Below are 15,394 nucleotides of genomic sequence, written 5' to 3' on the forward strand. Positions count from 1 at the left end.
ACACATTCTAGTTGAGGACACTGCCATGGATGTAGTAACCTCTGCCGTAGGTCCAACACGTTCTGTCGTGGTATATGGCGATACTACCGATGGTGACGTGGTTGTCTCTGATGTGGTGTACGGCGACACAGGTGATGGTGATGGAGTCTTTGGTGTAGTGGTGTCTACTCCGTCCACCCTCTCTGGCTCTGTAGCGGAGGTTGGGGTGGCCGTGGGGGGCAAGGGGACTGAGAGATCTGCTGTCACATCTGGTGTGACCTTTGGCGTGACCTTTGGTGTGACCCCTGGAGTGGCTGCGACCTCTGTAGAGGTCAGCAGGTCAGGCGAAGGAGTCATTCTGGTTGTGCTCTCTGTGAATGCTGGAGTAACCCCTGTCTCTCTAGTGGTGGATGGTACTATTCCTTCTGGTGTAGTAGTGGTGGATGTGGATGGCTCTGCGGTCGCTCCTGTGGGTCCTGTGAGTCCTGTGGGTTCTGTGGGGACGGCGGTAGATTCTGTGACCGTGGTCAGGCTAGGAACGGAAACAGAAGCGGATGTGGTCGTGCCAGTGCCGGTCGGAGCAGCGGAGCTGCTAACGTCTGCTGCATATTCTGTGGTTCTGGTGACTGGTTTGGTCGCAGTACGAGCGGTCGTGGTTGGAACAACCTCTGAGATGGTAGCTGTGCCGAGGCTAGGAGGAGCGACCGTAGGAGGACCAGGTCTGGTCGTCGCTGTCGGAACCCCTGGAACCCCCAGAGTCCTTGTATCTACAGTTGCCCTAACAGTGCTCGGTCTGGCGGTGGACCTCACCGTTGTGGCAGTTCTGGACGTCGTCATGGGAACCTTGCCTGTTGTTGTCCTGCGTGTTGTTGTCATTGGTCTGCGGGTGGTCTTGGAGACCACTTTAGAAGTAGAAACCACTCTGGTAGTGACTCTCTCTGGGTGGCTAGTGGGTCTGGGAACTGACGTGGTGGAGGACGAGGAGCTGGTTGTGGTTACTGGACCAGACCAGGAAGAAGTTGGTTCTTGTGTAGTTGTTGTGGAAGTAGTAGACAATACTTCCACCCTTCCTGTATCGGGAGGAACGCTGGTGGTCTCTGTTAGCGGTCTGATGGTCACTGGTCTGATGGCAGTGGTCACTGGGACACCAGGTACAGGTGTGATGGTGGCCGTATGGACACCAGGTACAGGTAAAGGTGGGACAGTGGTCACTGGGACACCAGGTACAGGTGTGACAGTGGTCACTGGGACACCAGGTACAGGTGTGATGGTGGTCGTATGGACACCAGGTAAAGGTGGAACAGTGGTCACTGGGACACCAGGTACAGGTGTGACAGTGGTCACTGGGACACCAGGTACAGGTGTGATGGTGGTCGTATGGACACCAGGTACAGGTGTGATGGTGGTCGTATGGACACCAGGTAAAGGTGGAACAGTGGTCACTGGGACACCAGGTACAGGTGTGATGGTGGTTGTATGGACACCAGGTAAAGGTGGGACAGTTGTCATGGGGACCGTTGTGGTGAGAGATAATGCTGGTTCCCCAGGTACACCAGGCACGGCCGGGGATTCGGGTGTCGCAGGAGGTCTCTCCGTCCTGGAGGTTGAAAATGCGCCGGTTGAAGTCTCGGGCGGAGCTGTGGTGGTTTTGGCAGTGGTCGTCATGGTAACTGAGGTTGTGGTGGTGACGCCTGGCGCTGTAGCAACGTGGTGAAGAGCATCAGTGGTGGTAGTGGAGATGACTTGGTGTGGAGAGACCTCTACTTCTGTACTGACCTCAGGTGTGGTCACCCTCTCTGTGCTAGAGATAGGGCTAGAAGGAGAGGAGGAGGTTTCGCTGTGGGGGGGCATCCAAGGCTCCGTGGTCTTCAGTGTGGTGGGAGGCTGGGTCGTTACGGTCCCTACAGCCACTGGAGGACCTGGCACGGTCGTGGTGGTCTCTGTGTGTGACACCGGTGATACAGGCGATGTGGTTGTGGTTGGGACCACTGCTTCTGTTGTGGTCGAGATGGAAGGAGAGGTGAAGGTGGTCTGGGTAGACTCTGTGGTCGTTACCAGAAGGTCTGGAGGTTTGGTGGTCGTACTGGAGATTTCCGTTGGTATGGGTTGAGTTGTTGTGGTCCGTACGGTCGGGGGACCGGTAGTAGTGGTCAGTCTCCAGTCCACAGCTTCGGTCGGGTATGCGGTTGTGGTCGTGTGTTCGGTGGTTCTCTCCGTGGTCGGAACAGCGCCAGACCAGGAGGTCCTTTCAGTGTAGGCCGTAGCTGTTGTTGTCAGGTGAGATGTTGTTGTTACCGTGTCTACGACAATCACAGGTGTGACTACAGCCGGTGTCATGGTTATATGGGTCTTTGCCAAGGGTTCCGTTGTTGCCGTTGAGACCGGTGCTCTCGCCGGCTGTTCTGAGGTAAGACCGGTTGATATTGTTGTTGTCGTTGGCAGCATGGGAACAGCGGTGGTAGTCGGTAGATCAGGAACTGGAGTTGTGGACGTCCTCAGCTCTGTAGGGGAGGCGTGAACGGTCTTCTCTGTGGTTGCCGTAAAAACAAGTGGTGGTGTTGTCTCCGGGCGTGTGGGCGGCGTAGTTCTGAGAGTAGTGAAAGGGGTGTCTGGTGAGGTTGATACTGGGCTGTGTTTTGAAGTGGGTTCTGGTGTTGGTGGTGGTGTTGTTGCAGTGTGAACGGTGGAGGTCGGTGAGAGAGAGGGTACTGTGGTATCGGCTGTAGTCGATACACCAGGAGGGAGGACTTTGGTTGTTGTTGGCTCGGTTGTCTCCACAGCAACAGGCTTTGTGCTTGTCTCTGTGGGTGCACCAAGGGTGGTTATAGAAGCTGTAGTCATGGCTATAGTCCTAGTTGTAGTCCTAGTTGTAGTCCTAGTTGTAGTCCAAGCTGTGTCCCTGGGTGTCTCTGAGACTGTGGTTGGCTGTGGACTAGAGGTGGTTGAGACTGGAGTCACTGTGTCTCCTGGACGTGTGGTGGCCTTGGTGGTCACACTGGTGGGGGTGACTGGTACTGCAGGCAGGGTGCTGGTCTGAGTAGGCCCCATGGTGGAGCTTATCCAGGGGCCCATGGTAGTGGATGGAGGGGGGCTGGTGAATGTGGTGTCTGTAGGCCCTGGGCGTAGAGAGGGCCTGGTGGTGGAGGACGTGAGCCAGAACAGAGCTGTGATAGAGAAGGGCACCTGGCTGGTCCTCTCTGTGCTGGGGCCTAGGGGGCTGGGTGTGGAGCTGGGGGCCCTGGTCGTCCTCTCTGTACTGCCTTCTGTAGTGGAGGGTAAGGATGGAGATGTCTTCACTGTAGATGCAACCTCCACCACCTCAGGTCTGACTGTGGTGGCCCAGGATGGAGGTGAGGGTGTTGCTGCTGCACTGGTTCCCTCTGGAGTCGGTACGGCCGAAGAGGTGCTGGGCAGAACCACCTTATCAGTCACTGTGGTCGGTACTTTAGCAGAGGTGGTCAGAGCATCCAAAGGAGAAGTTGAGACAATAGGAATGGTGGTGGTGGCTGCAGTGGTTGGGACTGTGTCTGAAGGGGTGGTGGTGTAGGGAGGCTGGATGGAGGTGGTGGTGAGGGGCCCAGGGGGACCCGGGGTGGAGCGTGTCGTGGAGAGGCCAGGGCTAGCCGGCCTGCTGGTAGAGGTGGTGGTGGAGGCTGAAGGAGTGACAGCTGCAGGTGTTGACTCAACACTGCTGACAGTAGTAATGGGCTGCACAGCAACTGGTGGCTTAATGCCTGGAGCACAAACAATAAATCAACTGTTAGATAAGCACTGCTGCTGGCCTAGGGGAGAGAGAGAGAGGGGGAAGAGAGAGACAGAGAGAGAGAGATAGATAGAGAGAAAGAACAAGAGAGTAAAAGAGAGAGAGAGACAGAGAGAGAGAGAACGAGAGAGAGAGAGAGAGAAAGAGTAGAAGAAGTAGAGAGAGACAGAGAGAGAGAGAACGAGAGAGAGAGAGAGAGAAAGAGTAGAAGAAGTAGAGAGATACATTCCTCCCCTGTGGCCAAACTTCAACCACACAGCACATGGCTCATGTTGATGGTAGATTAGAGTGTTGATCTTGATTAAACAGATGTTAGCTGTGAATATCTCAGCGTCTCAGAAATCTGATACGACACTGTATTTATCTTGTTACTGTGTGTATCCAGAGATCTTGAGGTAAGCCCAATAACACGTGCAAGGGGTATGTTTCAAGTGACCTTTACATGTTGACTCATTTTAAAAACAAGGATATCCTCTAAACCTAAGTATATTTGTATCTGTCCCACATCACTGTACAAATCCAACTTTAAATAAATAGTCCTCAGTTACTGGATATTCCATTTTACTTCTGATAATATAGTCAGTTTGAGTTTCCACTAGTATGAGAAGTGGAGTGGAGAGAAAAGAGGAGGGGAGAGGAGAGGAGGGGAGGGGAGGGGAGGGGAGAGGAGGGGAGGGGAGGGGAGAGGAGAGGAGAGGAGAGGAGAGGAGAGGAGAGGAGAGGAGAGGAGAGGAGAGGAGAGGAGAGGAGAGGAGAAAATGTCCTGATACTCACAGTCTTCAACATGGACACATCTCTGAGTGACCTCATCCAGCACCATGTGACCATGACACAGAGGCAGACATCCCTCCACTCTACAGAGAAACACACAGCTCTGAAAACTACTGCCGACTACTCTCTATACAGTAACATCACATTTCATTTACAGTGTATAGAAACAAGGGTTCCAAAAGGGTTCTTTGGCCCCGTAGGAGAACCCCATAGGAGAACCCCATAGGATGGCACAATAACCCTTTAAGGTTCTAGAACCACCTTTTTTTCTAAGAGTGTAGAAAACCAGCCAGCCAGTCAGTAGAGTAGTTGTGTCCTACAATAGGTATGTCCTACAATTAAAATGTTACAAAAGAGTAACACTATTCTGAGCCATGTATTAACATCTGTGGGAAATATCAGATTACTGCAAAACATGTAGATCTAATATCTCAGTGTTGTTTGTACTGTATCTGACTGGCTGATTGGCTGACTGACTGGTTGTCTGACTGACTGGCTGACTGACTGGTTGTCTGGTTGTGAGACTGACTGACTGACTGGCTGTCTGACTGGCTGTCTGACTGGCTGTCTGACTGACTGACTGGCTGGCTGACTGGCTGTGAGACTGACTGACTGGCTGACTGGCTGGCTGACTGACTGACTGGCTGACTGGCTGGCTGACTGGCTGTGAGACTGACTGACTGGCTGACTGGCTGGCTGGCTGGTTGTCTGACTGGCTGGCTGGTTGTCTGACTGACTGGCTGTCTGTCTGACTGACTGGCTGTCTGACTGACTGGCTGTCTGTCTGACTGACTGGCTGTCTGTCTGACTGACTGGCTGTCTGTCTGACTGACTGGTTGTCTGACTGTCTGACTGACTGGTTGTCTGACTGACTGGTTGTCTGACTGACTGGTTGTCTGACTGACTGGTTGTCTGACTGACTGGTTGTCTGACTGGCTGGTTGTCTGACTGACTGACTGGCTGGTTGTCTGACTGACTGGCTGGCTGGTTGTCTGACTGACTGGCTGGCTGGTTGTCTGACTGACTGGCTGGCTGGTTGTCTGACTGACTGGCTGGCTGGTTGTCTGACTGACTGGCTGGCTGGTTGTCTGACTGACTGGCTGGCTGGCTGGTTGTCTGACTGGTTGTCTGACTGGCTGGCTGGTTGTCTGACTGACTGACTGGCTGGTTGTCTGACTGACTGGCTGGCTGGTTGTCTGACTGGCTGGTTGTCTGACTGGCTGGCTGGTTGTCTGACTGACTGGCTGGCTGGTTGTCTGACTGACTGGCTGGCTGGCTGGCTGGTTGGCTGACTGGCTGACTGGCTGGCTGACTTACTGGCTGACTGGCTGGCTGGCTGGCTGATTACACAATAGAGCTGGAGGCTTCACATTCACATGGTGTTGAAGGTTTAGCCCCTGTCTGTGATGGTGTACGGTCACATCCCAAACAGTGCCCTGTTCCCTATATAGAGCACTACTTTTGACCAGGGCCTTATCCCCTATATAGTGCACTACTTTTGACCAGGGCCTTATCCCCTATATAGTGCACTATATAGAGAATAGGGTGCCATTTAGGATGCATACGTAGTGTCACCTTGTGCTGCCTTACTTTGGAACGGTACCACATGCCTCCCCCGAGGGGTCACTGCAAGTCCTGAAGCAGGGGCTGACACACGACTCATACCTCCACTGGCACTTAGGACCCGTAGGGCTGTCTGGACCAGGGCCTGAGGGAAAATACACACTTTACAGAAAGTGTTGCACAGCAGAGTATGAAACATGGAAATAAGTATACTTGTGTTTGTGAATTTCAATCATATTGCAGAGTCTCCTAGTAAAGAGAGTGGAAATGAAGTGAGTTGAGTTCTAGATCGACTATGGTCTGGACTCTGCCTAACCTCTCTGGACCTCTCCTGGTCGACTATGGTCTGGACTCTGCCTAACCTCTCTGGACCTCTCCTGGTCGACTATGGTCTGGACTCTGCCTAACCCCTCTGGACCTCTCATGGTCAACTATGGTCTGGACTCTGCCTAACCTCTCTGGACCTCTCCTGGTTGACTATGGTCTGGACTCTGCCTAACCTCTCTGGACCTCTCCTGGTCGACTATGGTCTGGACTCTGCCTAACCTCTCTGGACCTCTCCTGGTCGACTATGGTCTGGACTCTGCCTAACCCCTCTGGACCTCTCATGGTCAACTATGGTCTGGACTCTGCCTAACCTCTCTGGACCTCTCCTGGTTGACTATGGTCTGGACTCTGCCTAACCTCTCTGGACCTCTCCTGGTTGACTATGGTCTGGACTCTGCCTAACCTCTCTGGACCTCTCCTGGTTGACTATGGTCTGGACTCTGCCTAACCTCTCTGGACCTCTCCTGGTTGACTATGGTCTGGACTCTGCCTAACCCCTCTGGACCTCTCCTGGTTGACTATGGTCTGGACTCTGCCTAACCTCTCTGGACCTCTCCTGGTCGACTATGGTCTGGACTCTGCCTAACCTCTCTGGACCTCTCCTGGTCGACTATGGTCTGGACTCTGCCTAACCCCTCTGGACCTCTCCTGGTCAACTATGGTCTGGACTCTGCCTAACCTCTCTGGACCTCTCCTGGTCGACTATGGTCTGGACTCTGCCTAACCTCTCTGGACCTCTCCTGGTCGACTATGGTCTGGACTCTGCCTAACCTCTCTGGACCTCTCCTGGTTGACTATGGTCTGGACTCTGCCTAACCTCTCTGGACCTCTCCTGGTTGACTATGGTCTGGACTCTGCCTAACCTCTCTGGACCTCTCCTGGTTGACTATGGTCTGGTCTCTGCCTAACCCCTCTGGACCTCTCCTGGTTGACTATGGTCTGGACTCTGCCTAACCTCTCTGGACCTCTCCTGGTCGACTATGGTCTGGTCTCTGCCTAACCTCTCTGGACCTCTCCTGGTTGACTATGGTCTGGACTCTGCCTAACCCCTCTGGACCTCTCCTGGTCGACTATGGTCTGGTCTCTGCCTAACCTCTCTGGACCTCTCCTGGTCGACTATGGTCTGGTCTCTGCCTAACCTCTCTGGACCTCTCCTGGTCGACTATGGTCTGGTCTCTGCCTAACCTCTCTGGACCTCTCCTGGTTGACTATGGTCTGGACTCTGCCTAACCTCTCTGGACCTCTCCTGGTTGACTATGGTCTGGACTCTGCCTAACCTCTCTGGACCTCTCCTGGTTGACTATGGTCTGGACTCTGCCTAACCTCTCTGGACCTCTCCTGGTCGACTATGGTCTGGTCTCTGCCTAACCTCTCTGGACTTCTCCTGGTCGACTATGGTCTGGACTCTGCCTCACCCCTCTGGACCTCTCATGGTCAACTATGTCCGGCATCCACTGCTGTCAGAGAGTAACCCTATCTGTTTCTGCCAGCCTGTGTGGACTCTGCTATGCTCCTAAAACAAATGGCTGACATATTTTTAGCCCCAGTAATTACCCAGCCTGCATCAGGAGCAGCAAACCCAGCTGTGGATACAGAAAGAGAGCAGAACTTTCTAGACCTCACCAACTCTAACCATACATTTGGACCTGAACTATGATTCACAAATCACTTTACTAGATTATGAACAGAAATACTCTCCAAATGGTGAAGTTGTTTCTTGGTTGAAATAAAAACCACCCCTGCCTAGTGTCTGACCACCCCCTCTCTGTTCTCCCTTCCCCCCAGTCAAAGACTCCGACCCTGGGCATTAGCCAGGGCAAAGCTCCTTCTCTGGAAGTGGTATACTGGAAGGGGCAGGTCGGTTTCTGTTTTGGAACAGCCGTGGGCCTGGGGGGCCTTGGCCAGGGGGGCCCTGATCTGGGGGGGCCTGGTCTGGAGGGGCTCTGATCTGGAGGGGCCCTGATCTGGAGGGGCCCTGATCTGGTGCTGACCTAGCACACCGCCCTTCCACATCTCAACATGTCTGTGATTAAAGGCACACATCAGCCACTCGCCACTGACAAAATCTGTCGTTCTGTTGCGAGGTGGGAGTGTGCCCGGGCGACAGCTGCAGAGGGCTTGCCATTACAGTGCTATGCAAAACATGGCTGCCCGCACAAAGAGCCCATTAACGGGCTAAATGGGTGTTTTTACAAACCGAGTACGCACGCTGGTGGGGCCATGGTTAGGGGGTTGTGGGGGTTGGCGGGGTGGAGGGGCTGCAGCAGGAGGTTACACCAGGGGGTTAGTAGCCTAAACTACAAAGTGAAAGTCTTTGTCTCTGGACCTCAGCTGTCAGCCATCTCTGATACATACAGTAAGTATTGGGTTGCATTGGAGGGGACGAGCATAACATGGCCAAAGCTCCAAGAGCTTGAGCAAAAGCTAGAAGACCACAGGTTTGCTAGCTTGACCTTTCATGTAATAAATGCCTGCATACTGTACATCCTATGGAAAGCATAGGAATACTAATAGGGCACATTTTAAAAGATGATTGTGACCAATCAAAAGGCCTTGATCCAAACCTCCTCAACGCAAACCTATAGCCACATGCAAACTCCTACTAGAATACAACCACACCACCCTGACAGCTTAAACAGAGGAAGACCCCATATCTGTTCAAGTGCAACACATTAAAATGGTCACAAGTGGCAGTTTTAATAAAAAATATCATATCAAAATAGATGGTATAAATGGAATCACCTTTGAGAAGAAAAAACTTTAACTTTTCATTTACATAGCTCTTCTTTTCCCTTCCTATGTAACCTTCCCAGATCTCCAGTCCATCCCACGTACCTGTCAGTTTGAAGAGCGTGGCTCTGCGGAATCCGTCAGTGTGTTTGTACTTGACGAGGTGAACCCAGGACAGCATGTAGTGGAGGAAGAATCCCGGCCTGGCGAAAGCCTCCAGAGAATCATAACCCTGGATCCAGGTGTCACGGTGCAGCGTGAAGGTAGCCGCGTCCCAGAACGCTTCACTCTCCTCCCACTTGGTCAGCGTAAGATGGCCGCTGCTGTCCACCGCCAGGAAGTAGTTGGGCCGATCGGACGCCTCGAACGACACCAGGGAAGTGTCTAGAGGAAATGTTGATCACCAATTTAGGAAACTCAACATCAAGGGTCTCTTCCGGTTAAATAAAGGTAAAAAAAGACTTCATTAGACCAGAGGATAGGGACTGGAAGACTTCATTAGACCAGAGGACAGGGACTGGAACACTTCATTAGACCAGAGGATAGAGACTGGAAGACTTCATTAGACCAGAGGATAGGGACTGGAAGACTTCATTAGACCAGAGGATAGGGACTGGATAGGGACTGGAATACTTCATTAGACCAGAGGATAGGGACTGGAAGACTTCATTAGACCAGAGGATAGGGACTGGAAGACTTCATTAGACCAGAGGATAGGGACTGGAAGACTTCATTAGACCAGAGGATAGGGACTGGAAGACTTCATTAGACCAGAGGATAGGGACTGGAAGACTTCATTAGACCAGAGGATAGGGACTGGAAGACTTCATTAGACCAGAGGATAGGGACTGGAAGACTTCATTAGACCAGAGGACAGGGACTGGAAGACTTCATTAGACCAGAGGACAGGGACTGGAAGACTTCATTAGACCAGAGGATAGGGACTGGAAGACTTCATTAGACCAGAGGACAGGGACTGGAAGACTTCATTAGACCAGAGGATAGGGACTGGAAGACTTCATTAGACCAGAGGATAGGGACTGGAAGACTTCATTAGACCAGAGGATAGGGACTGGAAGACTTCATTAGACCAGAGGATAGGGACTGGAACACTTCATTAGACCAGAGGATAGGGACTGGAAGACTTCATTAGACCAGAGGATAGGGACTGGAAGGACTTCATTAGACCAGAGGATAGGGACTGGAAGACTTCATTAGACCAGAGGATAGGGACTGGAAGACTTCATTAGACCAGAGGATAGGGACTGGAAGACTTCATTAGACCAGAGGATAGGGACTGGAAGACTTCATTAGACCAGAGGATAGGGACTGGAAGACTTCATTAGACCAGAGGATAGGGACTGGAAGACTTCATTAGACCAGAGGATAGGGACTGGAAGACTTCATTAGACCAGAGGATAGGGACTGGAAGACTTCATTAGACCAGAGGATAGGGACTGGAAGACTTCATTAGACCAGAGGATAGGGACTGGAAGACTTCATTAGACCAGAGGATAGGGACTGGAAGACTTCATTAGACCAGAGGATAGGGACTGGAAGACTTCATTAGACCAGAGGATAGGGACTGGAAGACTTCATTAGACCAGAGGATAGGGACTGGAAGACTTCATTAGACCAGAGGACAGGGACTGGAACACTTCATTAGACCAGAGGATAGGGACTGGAAGACTTCATTAGACCAGAGGACAGGGACTGGAAGACTTCATTAGACCAGAGGATAGGGACTGGAAGACTTCATTAGACCAGAGGATAGGGACTGGAAGACTTCATTAGACCAGAGGATAGGGACTGGAAGACTTCATTAGACCAGAGGACAGGGACTGGAAGACTTCATTAGACCAAAGGATAGGGACTGGAACACTTCATTAGACCAGAGGATAGGGACTGGAAGACTTCATTAGACCAGAGGATAGGGACTGGAAGACTTCATTAGACCAGAGGATAGGGACTGGAAGACTTCATTAGACCAGAGGACAGGGACTGGAAGACTTCATTAGACCAGAGGATAGGGACTGGAAGACTTCATTAGACCAGAGGATAGGGACTGGAAGACTTCATTAGACCAGAGGATAGGGACTGAGAACACTTCATTAGACCAGAGGACAGGGACTGGAAGACTTCATTAGACCAGAGGATAGGGACTGGAAGACTTCATTAGACCAGAGGATAGGGACTGGAAGACTTCATTAGACCAGAGGATAGGGACTGGAAGACTTCATTAGACCAGAGGATAGGGACTGGAAGACTTCATTAGACCAGAGGATAGGGACTGGAAGACTTCATTAGACCAGAGGATTGGGACTGGAAGACTTCATTAGACCAGAGGATAGGGACTGGAAGACTTCATTAGACCAGAGGATAGGGACTGGAAGACTTCATTAGACCAGAGGATAGGGACTGGAACACTTCATTAGACCAGAGGACAGGGACTGGAAGACTTCATTAGACCAGAGGATAGGGACTGGAAGACTTCATTAGACCAGAGGATAGGGACTGGAAGACTTCATTAGACCAGAGGATAGGGACTGGAACACTTCATTAGACCAGAGGATAGGGACTGGAACACTTCATTAGACCAGAGGATAGGGACTGGAAACACTTCATTAGACCAGAGGATAGGGACTGGAACACTTCATTAGACCAGAGGATAGGGACTGGAACACTTCATTAGACCAGAGGATAGGGACTGGAACACTTCATTAGACCAGAGGATAGGGACTGGAAGACTTCATTAGACCAGAGGATAGGGACTGGAACACTTCATTAGACCAGAGGATAGGGACTGGAACACTTCATTAGACCAGAGGATAGGGACTGGAACACTTCATTAGACCAGAGGATAGGGACTGGAAGACTTCATTAGACCAGAGGATAGGGACTGGAACACTTCATTAGACCAGAGGATAGGGACTGGAACACTTCATTAGACCAGAGGATAGGGACTGGAACACTTCATTAGACCAGAGGATAGGGACTGGAAGACTTCATTAGACCAGAGGATAGGGACTGGAAGACTTCATTAGACCAGAGGATAGAGACTGGAACACTTCATTAGACCAGAGGATAGAGACTGGAAGACTTCATTAGACCAGAGGATAGAGACTGGAAGACTTCATTAGACCAGAGGATAGGGACTGGAACACTTCATTAGACCAGAGGATAGAGACTGGAAGACTTCATTAGACCAGAGGACAGGGACTGGAAGACTTCATTAGACCAGAGGATAGGGACTGGAACACTTCATTAGACCAGAGGATAGGGACTGGAAGACTTCATTAGACCAGAGGACAGGGACTGGAAGACTTCATTAGACCAGAGGACAGGGACTGGAACACTTCATTAGACCAGAGGATAGGGACTGGAAGACTTCATTAGACCAGAGGATAGGGACTGGAAGACTTCATTAGACCAGAGGATAGGGACTGGATAGGGACTGGAATACTTCATTAGACCAGAGGATAGGGACTGGAAGACTTCATTAAACCAGAGGACAGGGACTGGAAGACTTCATTAGACCAGAGTATAGGGACTGGAAGACTTCATTAGACCAGTGGATAGGGACTGGATGGGGACTGGAAGACTTCATTAGACCAGAGGACAGGGACTGGATGGGGACTGGAAGACTTCATTAGACCAGAGGACAGGGACTGGAAGACTTCATTAGACTAGAGGATAGGGACTGGAAGACTTCATTAGACCAGAAGATAGGGACTGGATAGGGACTGGAAGACTTCATTAGACCAGTGGATAGGGACTGGATTGGGACTGGAAGACTTCATTAGACCAGTGGACAGGGACTGGATTGGGACTGGAAGACTTCATTAGACCAGTGGACTGGGACTGGATTGGGACTGGAAGACTTCATTAGACCAGAGGACAGGGACTGGAAGACTTCATTAGACCAGAGGACAGGGACTGGAAGACTTCATTAGACCAGAGGATAGGGACTGGAAGAACTTTAATTAGACCAGAGGACAGGGACTGGAAGACTTCATTAGACCAGAGGATAGGGACTGGAACACTTCATTAGACCAGTGGACAGGGACTGGAACACTTCATTAGACCAGAGGACAGGGACTGGATTGGGACTGGAAGACTTCATTAGACCAGAGGACAGGGACTGGATTGGGACTGGAAGACTTCATTAGACCAGAGGACAGGGACTGGAAGACTTCATTAGACCAGAGGATAGGGACTGGAACACTTCATAAGACCAGTGGACAGGGACTGGAAGACTTCATTAGACCAGAGGATAGGGACTGGAACACTTCATTAGACCAGTGGACAGGGACTGGGAGACTTCATTAGACCAGTGGACAGGAAGACTTCATTAGACCAGAGGACAGGGACTGGATTGGGACTGGAAGACTTCATTAGACCAGAGGACAGGGACTGGAAGACTTCATTAGACCAGAGGATAGGGACTGGATTGGGACTGGAAGACTTCATTAGACCAGAGGACAGGGGACTGGATTGGGACTGGAAGACTTCATTAGAACCAGAGGACAGGGACTGGATTGGGACTGGAAGACTTCATTAGACCAGAGGACAGGGACTGGAAGGCTTCATTAGACCAGAGGACAGGGACTGGAAGACTTCATTAGACCAGATAGGGACTGGAACACTTCATAAGACCAGTGGACAGGGACTGGAAGACTTCATTAGACCAGAGGATAGGGACTGGAACACTTCATTAGACCAGTGGACAGGGACTGGAAGACTTCATTAGACCAGTGGACAGGAAGACTTCATTAGACCAGAGGACAGGGACTGGATTGGGACTGGAAGACTTCATTAGACCAGAGGACAGGGACTGGATTGGGACTGGAAGACTTCATTAGACCAGAGGATAGGGACTGGATTGGGACTGGAATACTTCATTAGACCAGAGGACAAGGGACTGGATTGGACTGGAAGACTTCATTAGACCAGAGGACAGGGACTGGAAGACTTCATTAGACCAGTGGATAGGGACTGGATTGGGACTGGAAGACTTCATTAGACCAGTGGACAGGGACTGGATTGGGACTGGAAGACTTCATTAAGACCAGAGGACAGGGACTAGGGAAAGACTTCATTAGACCAGAGGATAGGGACTGGAAGACTTCATTAGACCAGAGGACAGGGACTGGAAGACTTCATTAGACCAGAGGACAGGCTGGATTGGGACTGGAAGACTTCATTAGACCAGAGGATAGGGACTGGATTGTGACTGGAATACTTCATTAGACCAGAGGACAGGACTGGATTGGGATGGAAGACTTCATTAGACCAGAGGACAGGGACTGGAAGACTTCATTAGACCAGTGGATAGGGACTGGATTGGGACTGGAAGACTTCATTGACCAGTGGACAGGGACTGGATGGGACTGGAAGACTTCATTAGACCAGAGGACAGGGACTGGAAGACTTCATTAGACCAGAGGATAGGACTGGATTGGGACTGGAAGACTTCATTAGACCAGTGGACAGGGACTGGATAGGGACTGAAGACTTCATTAGACCAGAGGACAGGGACTGGAAGACTTCATTAGACCAGAGGATAGGGACTGGATTGGGACTGGAAGACTTCATTAGACCAGTGGACAGGGACTGGATGGGGACTGGAAGACTTCATTGGACCAGAGGACAGGGACTGGATGGGGACTGGAAGACTTCATTAGACCAGAGGACAGGGACTGGATTGGGACTGGAAGACTTCATTAGACCAGAGGACAGGGACTGGAAGACTTCATTAGACCAGAGGACAGGGACTGGATTGGGACTGGAAGACTTCATTAGACCAGAGGACAGGGACTGGATTGGGACTGGAAGACTTCATTAGACCAGAGGACAGGGACTGGATTGGGACTGGAAGACTTCATTAGACCAGAGGACAGGGACTGGATTGGGACTGGAAGACTTCATCAGACCAGAGGACAGGACTGGATTGGGACTGGAAGACTTCATTAGACCAGAGGACAGGGACTGGATTGGGACTGGAAGACTTCATTAGACCAGAGGACAGGGACTGGAAGACTTCATTAGACCAGAGGACAGGACTGGAAGACTTCATTAGACCAGAGGACAGGGACTGGATTGGGACTGGAAGACTTCATCAGACCAGAGGACAGGGACTGGATTGGGAGGAAGACTTCATTAGACCAGAGGACAGGGACTGGATTGGGAGGAAGACTTCATTAGACCAGAGGACAGGGACTGGAAGACTTCATTAGACCAGAGGACAGGGACTGGATTGGG

Source organism: Salvelinus namaycush, unplaced genomic scaffold, assembly GCF_016432855.1.
Source record: "Salvelinus namaycush isolate Seneca unplaced genomic scaffold, SaNama_1.0 Scaffold2047, whole genome shotgun sequence".
Classification (NCBI taxonomy): Eukaryota; Metazoa; Chordata; class Actinopteri; order Salmoniformes; family Salmonidae; genus Salvelinus; species Salvelinus namaycush.